An 18,068-nucleotide genomic window follows, 5' to 3' on the forward strand; every position below is an offset into this window, starting at 1 on the left:
CCTCACCCCACCCCATTAGCAAGCCTACCACTGATGCTGGAGCTAACCTTCCCCACCTGTCCAGGAAACACAAGGACTGGGATTATATGAAGCTCTGGCGCAAGCAGAGAGAAAATTAGGTGCATCATCTTCCCGACCCACCTGTGCAGACCCAGCTACTATCCAGCCTAGTAGAATCGAGATACAAATTGCCCTGTTAAATTAATTAATATTTTTGCTCCTGGCTTGTCATTAAACTATCCTTTGCTCATTTCACTCAAGAGACCCGCCCTGCATAACAAACAGTGAATGCCAAAGGGACCCAGATTTTCTCCCCCTAAGCAGGAAAGGGTTTGTTGAAGCCAGAGCAGTAATTTAAAGTCAGGCATTGGGTTTCCTAATCCTTTCCCATTCTTCTCCCAAAGAACAAGAGGAAGGGACACATTTAAGTCATCACTGGCAACACAATTCCGAGTCTTTAAGCACGTTGTAAATTATTCTATTTTTAATGACCATGCTTAACATGACTGCCCCCTGGCTTGGGAAAGAAAGGAGGGAGGGCCAGGAGAGGAGATAAATGATTGAAGCGCACATAGCTATATACAGTAGTGCAAGCCCACTCCACGTCTCAGCGTCTGCTCCATTAATCATCTCCACTTCTTCCAATAGCTCAGTTCCTTTCTACGGCCTGTGACATACACCATGCCTAGCTCGAAGGAGGCACTGCTCCCACTGATTTATGGAGCCTTCTGCCTCCTTAACCACCAGACGGGGATCAGGAACTCAGAAAGCAGTTGCATGCAATTAGCAAGCTGTTAACCGTCTTTGGCATTTCATTCCCTCCACCCCCCTAAAATAATTGTTCTTGTGAAAGCACAACCTCAAGAATTCAGCAAGGGGATTGGATGCCCCCTCCCTTGTTAAATGTTCCCTTGAAGGCCCCATGTTTTCATTCTCCTTCCCTACCCTCCTTCATGAAGGCTTTTGGTTAGGATTCAAGATAAAGTATATATATCTCCACCTGGTGGTGCAGGCATGTGTAATATGCTGCCAACCCCTCTACGGGAACAGCCTACTAATGTTACTAGCTAAGCAAGTTGCTTCTGTAGCTTTAAGCAGCAGTGACTGGTGCTGAAAGTCCTGGATTCAAGCCGTCCTGTTGATCTCCATAAGCAGAACTTAGATACTCAAGAAACCCACTGCCGAGTATTATGTTGGAGAGAGCGCTCTTTGCAGCAGAGAAGTGGGAAATGAATGACACCTCCGCAAAGCATTCAGCCTCCTGCCAGTCCTATTGACCCAGGGTGGGCAGCAGACTAGGATACAGCCCAAGAACAGGATGGTACCACAACAATAATTTTGGAACCTGTGATCCAACTGGTTTTCTGGCCATCTGTAACACGTCAGCGCTAAAGGGGAGAAGTTATAGAAAGATAATGGGGTTATGAACGTTAGGTTCAAAGGTTTTGTTTTTGCAACGGCTTATTTTTCCATGATTTTATCCCTTCCTCCCCCCCACACCCTTTTCTTTTATTCTAGCAGAAGTTTCCTGGAGGAGTTCAACTAGGAGAATCTTAAAATATATCTATACAATCCAGTCACTGCTGTCCCTTTTGTTTCTATATTATACCAGTTAAGTGCCAATTGTGTGCTCAGGGCTATGACAGTCGCAAAATTTGTGATGGTCCCTGCTCCCAAATGAGTTACAATCTAATCACCTCAAGCCCAAATCATGGGGGGGAGGAGGGCGTGAAGAATGGCTTTATGGCTAAGGAATTAGACTAGAATTTAAGACAGAGAGTTCAATTCCTAGCTCTGTTACATACTTCCCTGGTGACTTTGATAAATCAATACACCTCCAGGGGTCAGGCATCACTGTAGATCCCAAAGCTTTCAGTGCTGTTTAATTTCCCCATTCAAAAGGGGGGCATTTCCATCCTCCCGGATAGGTTGTAAGCCTGAGCTTGTTAATATTTGTAAGGCACTCAGACACGATGGTGATAATCACCTAGTTAGAGGCTAGCAAAGTGGGACAGACAAAGAGTTTATTCACCAGAAAATGTGGTTTTGATTGACCCAAAATGATTCACAAATTTAACATGAATTCACCCGATAGTTTCAGTCAAAAATAAAAAAGCAGGGGAAGGTATATTCATGTGGGAACAGCAGCACCATTCACAAAAGAGACAGCAGGAGGTGGCACCTCCCTTACAAACGTTAGCAAAGTGTTGAGCACCTGAGATGTAGAAGACCCAAGTTCAATTCCACCCCCTACACCCAATGTGAAGCTGGGATTTGAACATGCATCTTCCACACTGCAGGGGAAAGTCCTAAATGCTGGGCTAGAGGGTAAGTGTTGCCTCTATTAACCAGAGATGCTAGCCAAAAATTCAGGGTCTAGCTCCAGTTAGGAGGAGAAATTAGTGATAGGTATTTCTTTCATGCAGTTTTGTTTATTTATAAAGAACGTACAAAGCCGTGTCTCTGAATAAGGCGTAATTTTTAACATGAGAGTAATTAACCAGTGGAACAATCTATCAAAGGTCATGAAGAATTCTCTGTCATTGGCAATTTTAAAATCAAGATTGGATGTTTTTCTAAAGTAAATGCTTTAGGAATTATTTTGGGGAAGTTTATGGCCCGTATTATACTGGTGATCATCTAGTTTGACCTCAGCAGTCCTGTATGGCTTTGCAATCTATGAATGCAGAAGGAATCAATAGCAGGAAATAGCTTCTTTTGCTCACAGCATCAAGAACGTTCTTTTCAGGCTGCACCTCTGACCCAAAAACCTGGCCACAAGTTTCTTCCAGGGTCAGCCACTGTGCTTTCAAGCTGCTCCTTCTGGCTTTCTCTCTCTCAGGATTTTTTTTTTTGGTAGTCTGTTGTGCTCCCCCCTAACAAACCTTCCCAAAACACCACTCAGCAAATGCTCCTCAGCAGGTTCATATACTCCTTTTTTTCCTGAGCTGGGGCCATAGACATGCAGTTTTGTTAACTGAAGCGTGAGTACACACCTATCAGTCTGAATGGGTTTTAACTTTCCGCATAACAAGGTTTCACCTATCTCATACCAGTATTTTGAGGCAGATTGCTCTCAACTTTTCCTGCTGAAACTGCTCCCTGTGTGTAAATAACTACGTAGTCTCTGGAGCCGGAATTTGAACTCAGCTCTCTCTCCTCCCAGGTGAGTGCCCTAATCACCGGCCTATAACATACTCCGGGGCAGATCTCACGCTCTTCTGTTCAAGCTGTTCCACTCTGTATAAAATACATGAATCGATTTTGGATTAAGCTAATGTGGAATAAAACACTTTTCTTCCAGAGTCAGAGCAGCTACACATGGCGTTGATCAGGAATAGTTAATTCACTTTCACTTCACACCCTCCTTTATTAAAGATTAACTTTCATGTGTGGACAAGCCCTCACCTACATGTACAGCTCTACCCATGTGAGCCCTCCCACTCAGCAGGTAGGCAAGTAAAATTATGCATGTACATAAGAGTTTGCAGTACTGGGGTCCTATGGCCATGATTCTGCAACACCGAAGTCAGTAGGAACTTCAGGAAGAATTTCCCAATGATTAGGACACTGGCCTGAGACTAAGAAGATCTGCGCTCAAGTCTCTGCTCCACCACAAACTTCCTGTTGATTTTGGACAAGTCACTTAGCATCTCTCTCTGTTTCAGTTACCCAGGGTGATGATAGAAGTGGCCTGCCTCTCCGAGGTGTTATGAGGACAAATGTTATGCAGCAAGAATCAGCAAGATTTAAACATAGCCTGGTGAAAAAAAGATTCCCAGGTTGCAGGCCTGAGTGACAATAAATGTTATCTGGACGTGGTGCGGAGTTCTAGCCCCGCTGTCAGTATAAAAGTTTGCACATAAAGCTGCAAAATACCACGACTTAGCAAATCATGCCAGCTCGGTCTCCACATCTGTACTGTGCAATCATCTCTGTCTACAGAGAGAAAATATGTTATGTTAGTAGAGTGTCATGCAGTATCATTAGCGGGGAAGCAAAACATAGAGAGGAATAATGGTCTAGTGCCTGCCATCATGGAATTGAGATGTTATAAACACTGAAGTACATTTTTAGACAGGGGTGTTCTGGGGTTTTTTTGTTTTTGTTTTTTGAATGTTTAGAGGAGTTTTCAGACTGACACAAAGAATCAGAGATTTACCAAATCTGCCTGAAAACAATTCTCAGATACGTGTAAGTGCAGACACTTCAAGCCAAATTCACTGGTAAATAAAACAAAGTTGGCCCAACCTATACTTATATTCCTTTTATAGTCTCCAGTTAGTTGTTTTTTCCTGCCACAGTAGAAATGACTGCTACTGCTCTCATCTACCCAAGTATAACACTACTGACCACCAAGGAGTCAGTCCCGATTGACACCAGTGTGAAATCAAAATAGGGCCCAGCAGATATCAGAATGGAGCAATTTTCATTATTAGGGTAAGCTATGCTTACATCTATTTCCCAAACCACTTACATGCTATCTGGCTTCTGCTCTAGTTACTCTATGTGGAGTAACTCCTTTCAGCTCAGTAGCCTTGCACCAGTATGAATGAAATCAGAATCAGGCCTCTTTAAAATCACAGATGATTTCATCCCAGAAGCTTGCATGGGAATTGTGCCTCCGGCTCCCATACTGCAATGTCAGATGCTCACGCCAGAACCTCTCTGATCTTGTTTGGGTGAGACTGGCGGGGAGAGGATGAGGAGAAAGTCAGTGTTATCACCTTTCAAGTTTTATTCCATTTGTGAGGATGAGCCTGAGATACAAAATTGGGACAGGGACCGGAAAAATTCTTCTCAGTTATCCCAGTGTCAAAACAGAGAAAACTAGGCATCCCACTGTCTCCAGAAGTATCATGCTGCCTAAACCACATTAACACTATACAGACCAGGCATTATTGGTACAACAGTCAAACACAAGTCTCTGACTAAGCTTTTCCTGCAGGCCAGGTGTTCCTTAGGGTTTCCCTGAAAAATCGCTGTTCCAGTCTCTAGTTCTCTCCTCCAACCCTCTTTATATCCTGGTCGAAAGCTAACTGAATTCATTTAGAATAGGGCTCAGCAGGAATCCCACTTTACCTGCATGTAGGGTTCAAACTCCTGATTCCGATAATTGGGGCACTCTATACACACACACACACAGTAAGATTCAGAAACATTTCACAATCTAATCAGAGAACATCTGCAGGATCCCCATTTTATAGTTCTGGAACTGCGGTGCAGAGAGAGATTAGGTGATATCCCCAAGTCAGAGAAAGTCTGTGGCAGAACAGGACTTGCTCATAGACCTCCTGAAGCCTAGTCCAGTGTCTTAACCACAAGACCATCCTTCCTCAATCAACAGGACATGCCAGAGGAGCCATGCATCCCTAAGCAATATTGCTAAGCCAGGGAACTGAAAAATCATCAGTCAGTCCCTCCAAAATCATATTGATTGGCTTAAAGAGCATGAGATTTTTTCAATGATAATCACTTTTTATTGACCTTGTGGGCTTTTGAGCCTTTAGACTTTATATTTTCTAGCTTTTCTCTGCAACCATAAAGGCTAGAACCCCGGTATATTGAAATCCAGAGCCTTAAGTCAAAACACGGAGCATCGGGAGACTTGCGATTAAAATCCCAAGAATCGGCAGCACTGCTCAAAGAGGATTCTAAAGACCCTAGGCAGAGTTCTAAAATCTGCCAACCTTTATAATGTGTAAGATTAACTGAGCCCAGCTGAGCTGCTCTCAATTTATACTTGTGTTTTTCAGCAAGAGGCTGTCCTCTAAGTCATGGTTATCACAGCCTATACAGGAAAGGGACGCTGCTGCTAACAAAGGTCGGCAGGGCATTGCATTTTTACTGTAGCGCTACAAAATATACTACTTGGACTTGGAAGACACCTGTTCTCCTCTGATTTATGGACCTCTCACATCTGGCCAAACAATCCATGGTTACTTTAAGCCTGTAATGTGAAGAATTCCAATAGCACGCACCGAATGGACTGTGAGCATAAGAGTCGCCAAGAGAAGGATAAAGCCGACACGGATTTGTGGTTGCTGAAATGAGGACGGCTGCTGACTCAACCATTTCTGCTCCAGGAGCCATGAGTTTCCTTCCGAAAGGGCCCTCAATAGCCAAGAAAAGAGGCGGCTAATTAATTGGGTATGGCCCAAAGTTGGCAGCTTCCAAACGGATCAACTCCAGGGTCAATATGCAAAATGGAGAAAGAGGAAACCGTAAAGGGGCTATGCACAGTGGTGTGCTGTCCAGGGCACTGATGCAGATTAACGTCCTTCCACCAGCCAAATAAATCCTCCCTTTATTAGTGACTTTTAACAGGAAACATTAAATACCAGAAGCCTGATGGGTGTGTGAAAGGATTTTCTGTGCAAAGTGAAGAAATCAACTCTGTTACCCCTTCATCCCACTCAGGGTAAAATCTGTTCTCTCTTAAGCAGCATGGGGTTGATTATTCCACATCTGCCTAGTATGGGGTTCTTACCTTTCAGGCATCTGGCACTGGACACCGTTGAGAGACAGGATACGGGACTAGGTCCCATCCTATGCTTCTATTTACACTGGAGGGTGGCTTTTCACACCTACTTTGCACAGCTGTAAGTGATTATGCAAGGTGCAAGGCTGTGGAGAACTGGGAGAAAAGGCCTGAGGAAGCTGGGGGGGAGGAGGAGGGTGTGAGGGCCGTATCCAGGACATGCTGGGGGTGGAAGAGGGCGTTGCCAGAATAGTTAAGCCATCTCCATCCTACCAGGTGGGTCTTCTGACAAACAACTTGCTGGAGAGGTTTAGAGGAGACTTAACATGACACACAAATCTGGGCTGGTACTTGCATTGACCAGAAATCTCACAATGCTAACCACATTCACCATGCTGCTAGTCAGATTTAATTCCCATTCTCCCACCCAGCGCAGAACAATATCTCAGGGCAGATCCTTCATTCTCTTCAGTCAGAGAGCTTCAATTTTCAGCTGGAGAATTGCCGGTAAAACCTCTCCTATACCCATCTGCTCTGGAGCGTCCCCCCACTCCCCAGCCAAGCTGCCAGGCAGTCACCAGCCCTGCTTCAGGGAGCACGGCAGGAAGCGGTATTCCAGTTTTGACTAAATCAGTGTTTCCGGCCCTGCGATGGCTTTTTCATCCTGCCCTTTGCTGATACTTACTGAGCTTCTACCTTTTGAAGGCAGGAAGCGACACTGCCGTACCTCAGGGTACAGGGCCTCCTCTTCTGCTGACAAAAATGGCCTCATCAATCGGGAACTGCATTGGGCGTCATAAAACCTGGCTTCCATTCCGAGCTGTGCTGTTCGGACCTTTGGACAAGCCACTTCTCCTCTCAGTGTTGCCATTGACACCAGGTATGTCAAATCCGTTCTGCAGTGCAGGCCAAATTACACTTTCATGGGGCCTGAGGAACAAATTCCACTAGCAAGGGGCGTATTTTCACAGTCTTCTCTGCTTCTTCAGCAGAGTCAGCTCTTCCTCCCCAACCTCTTCAGCTGAAAAGCAGCAGGAGGCCGGGATGGCTGGTAGTGGCAGCAACCGCTGCAGTAATAGGTCTGTGTCCCATTCTCTGAAGATGGGAATGGCAGGAAAAAACAAGGTGGGAGGAGGAAGAGGAGGAGAAGGTCCCGCTCCTATAATCCTAGTGTTGCAAGGTTCAACAACAGCACCAGCAACCGTATGGGAGGGAGGATACAGAGGTGCATGGATGGAGAGAGAGACAAAGACAATAGAAAGTGGGAAAAAGTGAGAGAGCAAAAGGGAACTTTGGGACTACAGGAATCAGTGTCTGTGGCAGGCTCAGACCTTAGGAGTGCCTGACTCCCAGGCCTGTCTTTTAGCCACTAGCCCACACTACTCATCTCATTTGGCCTCCTAGTGGTATTGAAACATCTAGATCTATACATTTCTATTATATCTAAGAAGGCTGATGGCAGCAAGAGCTGGGGAGGGAACTCAAGGCTCAGTTACTCCTTCTCCAGAACTGGAACATGACAAATCTCAGACCAATTCATCCCTCTGCCAGAGGGACTGGGGATAAGGAGGGCAGCTCTTGGCCTGATCCCAGATCCGAAGCATGGCCTACCCTGTCTGGGTAGAGCCTGAGACCTTCACCGCCCACCAGTGATGTCAGTGGTTCTCCCGTTGGCACCAAGAGGAGAGCAGTTGACTTATTCAGGTTTGGAGTTCTGATTTTATGGGGGCTGCAAAAAAACTACTGCAGTTTCTGCTCATGCTGGGTACCTGAACAAACCTCCTCCTTCTCCTCCTCCTCACTGCCATGAATTTAAGTGTAGAGAACCGGCCACAAACATTGGCCATGCATCTCACAAACACCTTGAGGAGGGAGATGTTTATCTCTGTTAAAAAGACGTTCAGTGAATCCTGGAGAAGTCCTGACCTCTGTGTATGTTTTCTATTTATTTTTCCACACCCGTTAAATAGTCACTTTCCAAGCACTTAAAGGAAAAGAAATCAATGTCAGCCCCCCTCCCCTTCCCTTCGTAGCAATGCCAAAATATGCAGCCGGCCTCACTATCTGAATGACTGTTTTGATTAAAGAAGTCTTAACAAAACACAGTCAGAACAACAAGCGTCACCCTTTTCTGCAAGCTTCATCCAAGTATGCAGTGTGTACTTAGGGCCGGATTACTGAGACTCGTGTATTAATTGAATAAGGATGAGAAGCCTCCAGTGTATGCAAATAAAGGGTTAGGTTTCAGTTTAGATGCTAATGCTCAGTAATATCCCCTCAAAACCCCCTAAAATGGTGACTGTTGAAGCAAACCCTCGCAAGCTGGAAACATATGGAAAAGTTCACGTTTTTCTATTTTTCTTCAAAACCCTTTGTTTCCTTTGACAAAAAGTTTCTGCTATTCCGACACTAAAAACCATCGCGTTGGAGCTGCCAAGACTCCCAAGTGAGGAGCCTGATCAAAGGAAAGAGTGCGGCAATAAAGCAAGGAACCTGTGGCCAGGATTTTTTGTGTGTGTGGTATATTAAAACATTTCATTCTGTTTTCCAAAGATATTTTTCATTTCGCCCTCTGCTACAAACTGGGAGAACAGCTGGTCGGTAGAGGATACAGGCGAGGGCTGTCTGGGATGGTTCTTTGTGAGTAGGTGTTGTCTGTGCTCGAAGGAAAATGGCTGGGTGTTCTCACATCTGTTTTTACAAGCCACCAGTTTATAAACAAAACGAAGAGCTTCTTCACACAATGCTCAGTTAACCCGTGGAATTCATTTCCAGGGGTTGGGGTGAAGGCCAAAAGTGTAACTGGTTTCAAAAAAAGAAATAGGTAAATTCATGGAGGATAGGCCCATCAATGGCCAAGACGGTCAGGGACACAACCCCATGCTCTGGAATCCCTAGGGCTCCAGCTGCCAGGAGCTAGGACTGGAAGACAGGGGATGGATCATTTGAAATTGCCCTGTTCTGTTCATTTCTTCTGAAGCGTTTGGCACAGACCACTGGCAGAGATAAGAGATGGGGCTACATGGACCATTAGTCTGACCCCGTATGGCCATTCTTATGTTCTTACAAGGTTTGTGGCCAGACTGGATGTTCATGTAAAATTTGCAACATGATTTTAAACAAACAAAGAAGTGTAATCCAAAAGAGAGTTTTTAAGATGCCCGTTAAATTCCACAAAAGCAAAGATCAAAATGCCGGTTAGGAGGATGTATAGATTAGTGCAATGGTAGAGGTGAAAAACTCACACAGACATGCACACCATCCAGCCAAAGTGAGATTACTCAGATCTGGTATCTTTACTGGATCCATCCATTTCGCAAATCTCCGCTCATCTGAGTTCTTGTTCCAAACTCAGACAAAGTTGGAGGATTTAAGGACCTGAAATTTCGATTCAGGTACAAGAGGAGTACAATTTCCGATCCCACCAGAGCATGAGAGCTGAACTGACTTTGCAACAGGATGACATTTGCTCTTGCCAGGAAGAACTGGCCTTTTTCGCTCACTAGCAGGAGCCTCTGCAGCTTGATCAAGTTTTGAGCGTTTTGGTATCCTGAATTGTTCTAATGAAAGCCAGGACTTGCACCAGTTCAACTAGAGTCAGCCATGCAAACATCTGCCACACACTGGAGGATACCTCTTGCAAGATTCATCAGACTGGCAAGTAGTCTTTTATGGCAGGATTTTGCCCTAGAATTTCAGGATGGGGAATGGAGGAAGGAAAGAGTCACAAAAGCTCCCTTTTCCTCAAAGAGAAATGTTCAAAATGGACCCAAACAAACAAAACCGGCCTGATTCTGCTCCAATTCTACAAGTGGAAATCACGAGTAACAACAACTCAAATCAGTGCTATTACTCCAGAGTAAATCAAAGTCCCAATGACTCTTGGGACCAGCTACTGTGCAGACAGAATTACACAGCGTATAAATCAACACAGAATTTGACCTTCGTTTATAAACAGTTGCCCCCGGGTGATTAAAATCTAGGAACCAGGTTCTCAGTTGATATAAGTCAGCGTAGACTTACTGAATGCAGCAGAGTTATATTGATTTGCACTGGATCTGGCCCATGGTGTTCCAGGAGCGTGTGGAAACCTGGTCATTCTTGCGTAATGTTTGGATCCTAACCCTGCCAAGCCAGGGAAGTCAAATGACTTTTTTTTTTTCCCATAATGAGGTGGCAAAAATGTCCTCTGGATACAACACAAAAGAGAAACAGCATCTCCTATAGTCAAGCCACAATAGATATATTTTTTTTTAAAAGCCAAACAAACCTTTCCCATTTCACTTGAACAAGTAGGATTAAATAAGGCCTTCCAAGGCCAACTTCATAAAAACGGTTCCTTAATAACAAGGAACTGTTCAAATGCTTTACAGCCATTTATACAAGGCTGACGGATACTCTTGGATTCCAAAGGCTTTTTACACTGCGTCTTGGTCTACTCTACATAGTTTTGCTGGTATAGCTATGTTGGCTAGGAGTTTGGAGAATAAAAACAATCCTCCCCTTCCCCAAAATATGTGCCCCAACCAAGAGAGCTACACTTGCAAACCCCCTCCCCTCCATGCAGATGCAGCTCATACTGGCAAAAAGACTCATTTTGCTGATATAGCTTATGTCATTCGGGGAAGTGGTGAAACTATACCAGCCAAAGAACTCCAGTAGTTCTGTTAGTATAGTTATATTGGCAAACCCTCTGTAGAACAGGCAAATCCTCTCTTTCTCTCTGGAGAATCTCTATCATTTGCTGTCATATTACTAAGTAGAACTGGTCAAAATTTATCAAACCAATATTTTTGGGGGTCAAAACCCACCGGTTTGCAGAGGAAAGTTTCCCTCTTTTGGTGAAAACCTGGATTTTCAGCTTCTCGGTTTTAATTCCCCCCCCCCTTCCTTTTTCCACAAGGGAACATGAAAAAGAAAGAAGGGTGGTGGAATGACACAAAAAATAAATACTGAATGGATACATAAATTCTGAGCTGATCTTTTAAATTTTTTTTTTTTATGAAAGTTTTAAAATAAAACAAAAAAGTATTATGTTTCAAAAGTTGTGGGATGAAAATGTTGACGTTCTCAAGTTTTTTTCCATGAAAAATCTTGGTCTTTTTTTGGACCAGCACTATTAAAAAGAAATGGACCCCAAGAGGCAAAATATGGATATGGATCCAAATGTCCAAAACACACATGCATGGCCCTGAGTTAAAGATTGAGATTGTTCAGATCTGGCATTTTCGGTTTGACCCGCTGTAAAAATTAGAGGCCTTTTGCAAATTTTGGCTCTGGATCTGGGTTCTTCTTCCAAAAGCCTATCAAGCTGGAGGATCTGAAGGACCAAAGTTTTGATTAAGACATAAAGGGGAGCAGAACTTATGATCCCACCAGAGCTTGAGTGCTTCTGGAGTCAGCTGTGTAACAGCATGATATTTGCCCAGAAGTGTCCTGCCCCAGAGTGCTGACAGAAGGAAAAAAGCTGGCTTCTTCAGTTCACACCCAGGAATATGAGCTACCTTGGACAATAATGACACGATTTAGTTCAGCACTGGGGTCACCAGACATAATGGCGCAATTGTGGGAGCGCTATTGGCTTCAGTAGGAATGAATGCTTATTCAAAGGCTGCAAGACTGATTCTTTGTCTAGAACCAGAACCAGAGCTCTTTGGGGTCACACCTCACATGAAGCCGAGGAGCGCTCTGTGCAGAGCTTCAGTGGAAAGAGTAATCCCATCCACTGGAAAGATGAGACGCTGCGCCAGCTCGTCTCTGCTGCTTATGGCTGAAGGTGATAAGATGCTTCCAAATGGTCACATTTCAATAACTGCGCATTTGGTGTGCAGATTTATTTTCTTTTTACCCTTGATAAAACTCCATTCCTCGGACAAATCAGGAGCCTGCTTATCATTCAACACCCCATCTAATGGTCTCGGCTGCACGGTTTGTATTTATTTGTAGCCGTGGCATTCCGCAGATAGTTTTCATTGACTAGCTTTGGGAAGCGAGCCAGATATTCCGTTGTATTTATCCAGCACTAGAAGGGAGGCAAATTAATGATGTGATTAGAATTATCAGGACCTTTACATCTTAAAGGACAGGTTTAAGTGCAGGATGCTCTGATAACATTTTCCAAGGGATACGTAAGACCGTCCAGTGATTTATAGACAACAAGCGTGTTGGACAATGACACACGGCAACTTTTCTCTTTGAGGGGTGGGGAGAGGGCAGTCTCCTTTGATATGACACAAATTTATCCATCAGAAGCGTTGTGCCCATTGCAGGCTGCTATGGCACTGCAGCCACTTAGTGCCAGACACACAATTTGCTGGGCCATATTGGAGGGAAATCTAATGGGAGGTCTGTGTGACCTAGTGGATATAGCTCTGGACTCAGGATTTCTATTCCTACCACTGGCCTGCAGTGTGACATTGGGCAAGTCATTGCCCTGCTGTGTGCCTCAGTTCTCCCACCTGTGAAATGGGGATCATGATACTGACCTCTTTTGTAAAGCACTTTGAGATCTGCTGAGGAAAGTGTTCTATAGGACTTAGATATTTATTATTATTGTGACTCAGGAGAGTGCAGAACCTGCAATGGCGCCCAGCTGCTACACAAGGTGGAGACATCTCCCACTTCATATAGCTACCCAATTTCTGCAAGGCTGATCCTAAGCACATTCAAGTTAGTGGAAAGACGCACCATTGAGTTCAATGGGCTTTGGACTAGGCCCAGTAAGACTTGCAGTTTGTAAAGGCTCACCTGTGGGCAAGGGGCTATATAAGCGTAAATTAGGATTCTTGCATTGCCATCATAATAAAACAGCACAGGCACCTTAGACAAAAGTGTTCAGTGGGATCGAGCTCATCCAAAATACAGTATAGAAGCGTGTACTTACGAGCATGGCAGATCAGCACTGTGCGTCACAGGAGGTGATCTAAGAGATGGCTGAGAACGGAGGAGGAGAGCCGAAGAGGAAACTCGTGAGGAGGGACTATGCGGTGTTGAACTAGATTTAGGGGTGTATAGGAAGCAGATAATGATGGGGGTGGGACGGAAAGGCAGGCAGAAAGAAAAGTAGGCACTCCTATTTAGCCACTCTCAATAGGAGAGCAAAGAGAAATCCACTTAAACTGAGAGCAATGCATTTCAAACGGAGAAAAGGAATTCTTTGATACACAAATTCATACATAATAAGTTAACACACAGGCCATTAATACATAATTACATGCAGACATAATTCACTGGTGGAATTCCCTATCACAAGATGCCACTAAAGCCAAACAGCTTAGTAGTATTTTAAAAAAGTGTTATTCCATTTATATGAACAGAGAGAATATCCACACTTACATCAGACTGAGAGGAAAACATCATAAGGGATAAAACCCCAGAGGCTTCAGGCCTTAAAGCAACTTACTAACTGCCTGAGGTTGGGAAGAAATCCTGATCTCAGAATTTTACACTAGAAGATCTCATGCACCTTCCTCTTAAGTGTTTGTGGTTGGGCACATTGTGAAACAGATGATTAGACTAGATAGATCATTGATCCAAACCTGGTAGGGCTGTCTCCCTTAAATCCTATAGTACTCTTCCATAAAGTGAACATTTTTCTTAAAAAAAGAAATGCCTACCATCAAAGCAGAACATTCTTACCCTATTTCTACTTTTATAGTGTTTTTATTTCAGTATCATTTTGACTCTCTGCCCAGAAAGTCCAGCATAAATCTTTCAACTGGAAGGGTCACAGAAGGATCAAGTGTTAGCAGAAGGGTGTGCAAGCCGGACATACGTTTCCTTCTCCACTTCTGTGTCATAGTCTAAGTGAATAAACTTGGTTCCGTTACGTTTTATTAAGTTTAAATAGGGATTTGTGAACTTGGAAAAAATGGTGCTTGGACATAAGGAAAGTGGAGTAACCGAACCGCAGGTTCCCCCCTTTTAAAAAAAAAATTATTTTTGGGGTGGATTTATTTAGCACTCAGGAATGCAGGAGTCTCACCTGAATTTACTGGGATGTGCATTGCCATGAAGAATACTCGATACAAGTTCTCTCACCGGTTCTGTCAAAGCAACTCGGTCCCCAGTTGTAGCCTCATCTAACGTTTTAGCACAGCAGGCCCCAAACTGCCTCAGTACCAACTTGGAGTGCTCTCTGCTCTTCCATTCCTGATGGCAGCAGAGTCTGCCGGCGCTGACAAGCTGCAGACTGCTTTTGTGATGTGGATACCTTATTTTATTCCAGACCCTGCACAGGAATTCATGTTTGAATCCAGGTTTCCAAGGAGAAAGGTTGTCTGTCTATCATCTACTTAGCCTGCAATAGTTGCTGTCGTAGTGGAACACCTTATGGTTTTGAGCAAACAGCTTCTACCATCCGTGTGAGTAGGGCTTTGGAGAACGGAATACGATTATCATCAGCATTGCTCTCTTCCTCCAAGCCATTCCCTATCGAAAGGCACGGCAGCATGAGTCTCAGCCGCCAAAGACAGCAGTGCCATGAGTGGATCAGGCAAGAGGGAAAACTAGCTCCCCACAGACCCCTTAACAAGTGTAACCTATGGCCACGTAAGTCCTCTCTGGTGTACATCGGCATAGCTCCATTGACTTCAGTGCAGGTTTGCCAATTTACACCAGTTGATAATCCAGCCCTTATCTATGTAAGGTACTTACGGCTTGCACTGCCAACATGCGCTTTCATGGATTTATCCTCAACACTCCTGTGAGGTAGCAAAGTACTATTACCCCACTTTATAGGTGGGGAACTGAGACACCGAGGCTACGTCTTCACTGACGGCGGCAAATTTGCCACCACCAGATCGATTTCTCTGGATCGACTGAGCGGTCAGTGAAGACCCGCTCAGTTGATCCAGAAATCGACGTATTAAAACCACCTTCTCAAGTGGCGTAGCACTGTGTTGATGGGAACGCTGTTCCCGTCGGCGCAGTGCAGTGAAGACGGCGCGCAGAACAGAAGCAAAGAAGTCGACGGGAGTTACGCAAGTTTTTTGCGTAGTTTGCATAACTCAGGTCGACTGCCGTTGAATGTCGGAGGTAAGTGAAGACAAGCCCTGAATGACTTGCTCAAGGAAGTGTGAGATGGATCAGGAAACCAATCCCATGTTTCCCAACGACTGGATTACCTTCCTCTGTAGGATAGATCTCTCTCTAAAGAAACCTAGATGTGTCTTTCAGGCTGTAACTAAATCTTGGGTAAATTATTATTCTGCATGGCAGCATGACAGCAAAAATTAGCTAGCTGAATCACCATCCTTGGGTATTAATTTATACCTAGTGCCTTACAAAAATCCCATTCTCCTCAATATTGTATTGTTTCCATGTGACATTGCACAGTGCGCTTAGTCTAGTACCAGCTGCATGGACTACCTCGGAGCTCTAAAATGCTGCCCCAGCTGTCAGATATTACAGAAGAATGGTACTCTCTCTCAAAAATGCTCTGACAGTTCTATCACAAGGATTAGCAAATATTGCATTTATCCAGAAATTTAAGTAATGATATTTGTGCTTTTGGAATTTATGGACTTTTTCTACACATAGACCTATCATCTTCTGTACATGGCATCCTGGGGAAGGTTGCAAACTTCTCAGGCCATCAAAAACCACAGAGCTTAAATTCAAGCAAAGAATCCTGCATGGCTCCAGTAAGAAGATCTCTTTTACACATGCTTCATAAAGGCTAATGTAACTCGGTAGCCAAATCACACGGCATAGAATCAGAGTTGGAAGGGACCTCAGGAGGCCATCTAGTCCAACCCGCTGCTCAGAGCAGGACTAACCTCAGCTAAATCATCCCAGCCAGGGCTTTGTCAAGCCGCAGCTTAAAAACCTCTAAGGATGGAGATTCCACCACCTCCCTAGGTAACCCATTCCAGTGCTTCACCACTCTCCACTCTAAGCATACTTGGAAAAAAAAGCACCCAACTAGAATAAAACCTTTGGTGCTACCCAGCATAGCTCAAAATGCATCTTTGTCATTTATGAAACACTTGAAATCTAATGCTGCCTTAAAACACAAACACACACACACGAGAGAAGTATTGGGCCCCATTCTTGTCCCCAGTTAAGTCAAGAGTTTTGCCACTGACAACGTTGCGCATTGTGGCCTGGAGTGGTCTAGGGTATTTTAATTTTCCATGGCTTGTAAGTGGTTTAATCTATTCTTACAGTCTGCTCTGTGGGACCCTGGCTAGAGATGTTCCTTGGTTGGTTGGAATCCCTTTTATTCCCCCCGATGCTGAATGGCATGTTTTTAATTCAGTATTCGATCCTTGAATTTGCAAGGGGAAAGAACTTTTAAAAACATTCTCTTCCTCGCTAGTCTACAATGTTACAGACCTCTGTGATTTATTGACACAGAGTTCCTATATGTCACTGTAATCAGTGGGAACAGCTGCAAACTGTGTTTTGGAACATGGATATATTGCCCGAGAGATTGTATTATTTTATAATGGTTAAAAGATAAGACATCTGGACATCTAGGTTTTATGCCTGATTCTGCCACTGGATTTTTGATCTTGACAAACTTATCACTGAACCTCCAAGGTCCCCATCTATAAAATGGTTATGTTTCTACCTCCCAGAACTTTAAGATCCTCTTTTTGCATCCCTCCACTGGTACCCTTTTCTCTAACACGTCAAACATAAGCTACTTGTCTTCTCTTTCAAGGCCCTCTATGTCCTATATCCACCCTACCGATCATCTCTCATTGTATCAAAGGGTCGACTCCCACCTCTGATTGAAAATCTACCAAGTGGGTGATGGAAGGTCAAACAAGCCCCTTCATGCTTTTTCCCGCATTGCCCCTCATGCTTTGGAGGAGTTCCCCATTAACATCCACAAAGCCACTTCATTGTACCCCTTCAAATCCTTTCACCATGATGCCTCCAGAAACACTTGATAATGGCTAGGCAGCTGGTGTGCTGGGACCTCAGCCTCTCATGCTGACCAAAATTTCCTCATTGTTTCTTTGAACTCCCCCATCTATCTGTATCCTCTCTAGTCTCTTGTCTTTTGTTCAGATTGTAAGCTCTTTGGGGCAGGGACTCTTTGTTCTCTGTTTGTACAGCACCTTGCACAGGGGGATCCTGGCCCTTGACTGGGGTTTCTAGGCACCATGATAATACAAATAAACAAGAATAATTAGTTCTAATGGTTGTCTTCTTGATGGTACATGAAATGTTTGGTTCTCCAGCTCCTTCATTCTACATACCATGTGTCTGGAGACATTGTCCCATCTGGACCACTTCTTTGCCCAATGCATGGCTGTCCACTAGGGGGCTACTGGTAGTTCACAGTCTTAGAATTGCTGCATGAATGACCTAATTCTGCCATATTTCTGCACACTGAGTAGCACCTGACAGTGCCAGGAGTTCCACTGAGAAACAGGGACACCTCACACAGTACGGTGCTACTCAAGGTGAGTGAAGGTGTCAGAATCAGGCCCTGAAATGAGGAAAGGGTCTCTGATGCCTCTATCTCAACTGACAAAAGGATCTGGGTTTCTTAGTTCATCGTATCAATCCAGGGTCCCCACCTGAAGGCACAGTGTAATCTCTGCGGATTTTGACATCACATGTGGGTTGC

The 18,068-nt window shown here is 44.3% G+C and overlaps 1 protein-coding gene across 1 annotated transcript in view; it reads right to left on the reverse strand.

Moving 5' to 3' along the window:
- TRABD2B (TraB domain containing 2B) overlaps positions 1 to 18,068 on the reverse strand; it is a 382,399-nt gene that overhangs the window by 151,517 nt on the left and 212,814 nt on the right. The window lies entirely within an intron of this gene.

The sequence above is a fragment of the Emydura macquarii genome, unplaced genomic scaffold (genome assembly GCF_026122565.2).
Source record: "Emydura macquarii macquarii isolate MOO-44397 ecotype Brisbane River unplaced genomic scaffold, CSIRO-AGI_Emac_v2 contig_3506, whole genome shotgun sequence".
NCBI classification, from domain to species: domain Eukaryota; kingdom Metazoa; phylum Chordata; order Testudines; family Chelidae; genus Emydura; species Emydura macquarii.